At 36.6% G+C, this 6,000-nt stretch overlaps 1 pseudogene; it reads left to right on the forward strand.

The window, feature by feature from the left end:
* The first annotated feature begins 4,934 nt into the window (after positions 1 to 4,934).
* LOC141269670 (5S ribosomal RNA) lies at positions 4,935 to 5,054 on the forward strand (annotated as a pseudogene).
* Positions 5,055 to 6,000: the final 946 nt, after the last annotated feature.

Genomic DNA, 6,000 nt, shown 5'->3' on the forward strand with positions numbered 1-6,000 from the left:
TTTTTATGTCATAGGTGTAATTACCTTTTCCAACCCATAGGTGTCAGTGTATTTTGAAAAAACAAGTTTTTATATCTTTATTAAACCAATAATATCAAAGAATGTATACTCCTGAACCAAAATGAATAAATATATGAATGTATGAATGAATGAATGAATGAATAAATGAATGAATGAATTGTTGTGTTTACACAGAAAATGTAAACATTTTTTTCCTTAGCAATATATATTTAATGAAGCAATACTCTTGTATTAGACATTACTTTATTAAATATTAATGTGTTTTCTCAATTGAGATATTGAACTCAAATAAAATCAAATGAGTATTAAAAAATGAAAAAATAGAAAAATAAGAAGTATAAAGTAAGAATAAAATTTTAAAAATGAAAAATAAAATTAAGAGTAAAAATAAGAATAAAAATAAAAATAAGGCCTTTAAATTTTAATGACAAATGCAGAGTAATTATATTCCCCATAAAAAATACCCTTATATCTCCATTATCTAGATGATTTCATATTTGTCATAACCTTGTACCACCAAAAAATATTAAATTATGCAACTTTGCATGTAATACCCTTCTTAATTATACCATAGTACCTTATTATTATTTCTTCTTTATTAAAATGTGTGGAAAATATGTATTGATCAAAAGTGATTATGTAATCAGGATCAAAAACACATTTTCCCCCTTAATACCAAAAATATTATTTTATAAAATTTATGTATATATCAGAACCCAATTAAAAATAATTATTCTTCTAGAAATATTGTGCATAAATTTCATATCGATGAGTAGCCTAGATTTGACTAAAGAGAGGTGTGTACCTATTTAGGTAACCATTAAAAATAATATTATAGTTATTCAAGAATATTATCATGTGGAAAATTATTCTAAATATAAATTTGCTTTGTAAACCATTTTGATGTGTGGTTGCCCTTATCCACTATTAGTTAAATCAAGAAATAATAATTATTAAAGAAATATAGAAATATATATGTAGATAATACCTAATTATGTATTATAATTTCCTCAGAATTAAATATATTTTTGTACCTTCACATAAAGAAACATTTTTTTTTTCAAACATACAAACATACGAGGCCTCTGTCACATCAATCACACTTAGCAGCTGCTGATTTACTCGTCTGTCACCTTCACTCTGACATTCACAGATCTGTTCAACTCAAACATTCCACAAATGAAGTTTTAGATATATATATATATATTTAACCCAAAATTGTTGTATCCCAATTTATTAATGCGCATTGCCATATCAATTGAATATCTTTATATTTCTTTGAATATTCCCCAAGTACATATTATATAATATGAGAGTAAGTCACTGGAATTTCAGACACTTGAAAAAACTCTTGTCTTAGATTCTTTTTTCACTGGCTGCCCGGTCTTAAGTTACATCAGTTGAAAATAGAATGAATGGGATCCTATACTATTAGCTCAAAGTTCAAAGGCCGCAGCTGTCACACGTCATGCTGTAAAGCTACTTTAATTTGCACGAACACTTCATGCACAGAAAATATTAGCAACACAAAAGAATTAATAAGTATTACATATATATTATAGTTCAACTAGATATATTGTTATTATTTTAAAATGTTATACACATAAAATCATGCAATTTTTTCACTTCCTGTGTGAATAACGAAATAAATCCATTTTAGAGTTCTTTGATCAAATCCTGCTTTGGAATGAAAACTCTAAGGAAATATAAGAAAATAAAATTAAATATCAAATTCATACAGAAACAGAATTATTTAAATATCTTATACATATATTGGTTGGTTCTAATGTAATTCCAAATATTGCTACTTAAATTTATATATATGAAGTTCTAATTTATTAATTAATATATATATATATATTTTATAAACGTATATATAAATACAATTATACGCAATCTCTACTTAGACAAGTGTATATATATATATATATATATATATATATATATATATATGAACTATTAGAAACTATGTAACTACAATTTTACTGTATAAGATTATAAATAAATATTGAGACATTGTATTACATTTTGATACAACATTATAATTGCAGTTTTTCCTTAGCCACTCCCTAAACCAAATCTTCTGTCTCTCTCAAATATCTCCAGGAACGCCCTATTTAGGAAAGACATTTTTCTATCCTTCAAAACCTCAGAGAACTGCCTGTTCTTCTGTCCACATTCCATGACGTCACTGTGAGTTGGTCGTCTCACCTGTCTCTGTCCATCAGTTTCAGCCATTTTCCTTTTTAGAGAATCACAGTTCTGACTGAGAATTAACTCATTCTGTGGAGAGATGGATCTTGCACTGGCTAATATGGCTTATAACATATATGAAATCTTCTGCGTATTTGATAGAGTTCACTATGGGGATGACTCAGTCTAGGAGAGTTTGATATTGGCTTTTGGTAAGATTTTACCTTTCCTGGTTTTATAAATTTAGCTTGATTTATTTTCTTTTCACGATTCTCATGTTTTCTAACAAAATCCAGCATCTGCGCACATTCAAATAATGAATTTTTTTGTGATGCCATAACTTGGGAAACTGAATTTAGGAATTTGAATTTTTGTACAAAAGTTGTTATCATATGTTGTACTTTTCCATTTTTGCTGAGAGCTTTGTACAACCGCTCAAATATGGACATGAATGTATATGTACATTCCTTCCTACCAATCCTTAGTTTCTGCAGATCTTCTATGTTGGGAAAATCCTTTGTGACACAATAAATTAAATATCTTAATCTGTCCGAATCATTTTCCCATCCATTAGGAGAGTCATTTTCACAGGGCATTAAATGTAAACGTCTGGACAATGTCACAGGAATCCATATTTTAAATAATTGATTCCTCTCCTCATTGGATAAATCAAACTTATCAGAGAAGCTCTCAAATGTCTCTGAATTTCTACAGGCATGGATTTTGACATCATATTTTGGCATGATTTTGTATAATTTCAGCAAATTTTTCCTCATTTTAATTTGGAGTTGAGCCTAGGTAATTCCAGAATTCTCTGATATTTTTAGTGGCTCTTGTACGTCCGTTCCTCCTACGTCACTCACGTCTCCTCCCACATCACCTAGTATGTCGGTTTCTCATATGTCAGTCATGTCTCCTCCCATGTCAGGTTTCTGTATGTCCGTCTCTTGGTCAGACCCAAGGTCACCTTCAGTTACAGACACGTGTCTTACTTATTGTTCAGTTTCCACATTACAGTCAGAATCAGTATCACCGTCTGACACTTCTACACTATTTTCCTGCTTAGAAATCTCTAACGCAAGACTATGAAAAAAATCTACCAAATGTAGAATATTTCTCAATTTCTGTTTGTCTCTATTTACCAATTTAGAAGTTAACTGTAAATTCTGCAATTCACATTCTTTGTATAAACTGAGCCACAAAACTTCTATGTCATCTCCTACATTAACTTTGAAATTAATATTACTTTGTTTAGCAAAAGAAGAAATTATATCCATATTTTGCTTACCTTAAGATTCCTTGGCTTCTCTTTATCAGCACGTCCTGCCTTCAGTTCGTCTGATTCTTTTCCTGTGTGATTCTGTTCCTTGTTAGTACCTCTGCTTCCTGTCTTTCCTCAGTCTGTAGGTCCTTTCTGCTTCTCGTGACAAACTAGTGAATTTACTGACACGTCAACAACAGCTGTTCAGCTCGTCAGGACTCCCCCCTTGTTCACAGAAGAAATTCACTTACTTAATTTAAAAAACAAAAAAACAGGACTGGCTGGCTCACCATTGTAAAATAATACTCTTCCTGTATTATTTTTTTCTACTGAGGACTTCTCAAAGTATCAATATCACGATATTCTTATAAAAAAATGTATCTATTTATTCTTGGATTGTCCATTAAAAAGAATCAGATTGCAGCAGGTACATACAATAATTAGTTATAAAGTAATTGTCCATTTGTCCATAATTAGCTTAATTGTTGAGATTCACCCATCTTTCCTTGGATCCTGGCTGGTAAATCATGTCTTTGTCCAGCATGTGTCCAGGCCTACGTGTCATCTGCTTCTCAGCATGAAGATTCTGTGTCTTGTGGGGTGGGCAGAGCAAGAGAGCCCCCCCTTTCTGTACCATGGGCTTTTATAGCCAGTCGTATGGACACCTGTTCTACATATGGTAGTGAACCAAAAATACACACACAAATAGCGCATGTCAACTAGACACGATGGCTGAGGCATAGAACTCAGAAAAATGATTATCGATTAACATTCCAAATGAATTTCCATAATTAACCATTTAACAGAGAACGACTGGGAATGACAGGTGCTGTAGGCTTTTGCTTTTTCCTTCCTTCCACCAGCAGGGGGCACTCTCTTCTATGCCTTTTTTCCATTCCCTTTCACAAGTGCACACATTCATTCTCTTTTCTTTTTTTCATTTGCTTTCTCTCTTGCGCTATTTCATCTCTGCAAAATACCAGCATCCTTCTGATCACCGTGGGCCTCCAGCATTGTTGCTTATCTACTTTTAATACTAGGCTCCTTTTCACCAGGACCAGCGTCTCCCGGGTGGCTGGAGGCAACAACCGGTAACCCCAAGCAGAAGACCTTTGCAGGCAACACGACCCTCCCCCCTGAAGAGCAGCTCAAAGTCACTGGCAACCATCTCACCCTCTTCCTTCATTCACCCCTGGACGTCTCGCTCCGCCCCCAAGTTACGGGTCCAGCTTGCTCTTTCTGTCACATTACCGTGATGAAGGGTTTAACCTGCAGGAGACCCTGCGCCGAGACATTTTTGAAGACACCTGATGCGGCGAGTGAATCACTGCTAAACAAACCACACCTGTAGGGACGGCACAGCCTTTGCACGGACCCTTCGGAGCCCGCCCCGTCACGGCCAGATTGCTCGCCACTAAGCGATCCTGAGAAAGGCTGGCCGGGCGATGGATCGAGCAGCATCTACTGGCCATACCACCTTGGATGCGCCTGATCTCGTCTGATCTCGGAAGCAAAGGAGGGCTGGGCTCGGACAGTACTTGGATGTGATACCTCCTGGGAACACCGGGTGCTGTAGACCATTTTGATGACGTTTTGCCCTACGTTTTTGCCCCGTTACATCGTAGGGATCCAGTTTAGTTCTATTGTAGGGATAGATCTCCTTTCTTTCCTTAGTCTCTGTAGCAGATCATAACTAGTGTTGAGCCACCCCCGTAGTGTTCGAGTTCGGTTCGGTTCGTCGAACACCCGTGTGTTCGCCGAACTGTTCGTCGAACTGTTCGTCGAACACCTTCGAACACCGATAAAACCAATGGCAGGCAAACAAAAACACATAGAAACACATAGAAAACACCTTCCAAGGTGTCCAAAAGCTGACAAACTGCTCAGAAGACACAACTAACACATGGAAAAGTGACAAGTACATATAGTCATGCGAAAAGAAAAGAGGTGGAGGAGTAAAAGGAGGGGGAGACACAGATATAGGCATGTCATGCCCTTCTAAAATCCAAAAAGTGAGAAGCCGAGACGGCCAGTCCGCTCCTGCCCGTGCCACCTCCGTGTCGCCGGGTTTGTGCCAGAGCCGCGGTGAACCCTGACGGCCAGCCCCCCTCTCCCAATACTGGTGCCTGTCCGCTGGTGGGTCGAGAGAGGCCCCCTGTGGTGGAGGCAGCTCTAAGCTTTTTAATTTAAATTGTCCCTCTAATTTGAATGAATACACTTTAAATCCATTTACAAGGATCTATTGGAGGGCAAGTCTCATGCCAGCAGCCGCGTAATTCCAGCTCCAGTAGCGTCCACTAAAGCTGCTGCAGTTAAAAAGCTTTTATAAGGATCGAGCTCGGCTGTCCACCGCAAGGCATCCTAGTGCCAGTCCCAGCCACTATGCCTTGGGGTGCCTCCTGATGCTCTTCACTAAGTATCCCGTGGTCCCGAAGCATTTCCTTTGAAAAAATTAAGTGTCCAAACTACAGGTGGTGTAGCTTGCTTAACAGCCGGGATAATCCGCTGACTAGCAGACACTGCTA

The sequence above is a fragment of the Phyllobates terribilis genome, unplaced genomic scaffold, assembly GCF_046119375.1.
Source record: "Phyllobates terribilis strain yellow unplaced genomic scaffold, ASM4611937v1 Scaffold_4__5_contigs__length_816908805, whole genome shotgun sequence".
Classification (NCBI taxonomy): Eukaryota; Metazoa; Chordata; class Amphibia; order Anura; family Dendrobatidae; genus Phyllobates; species Phyllobates terribilis.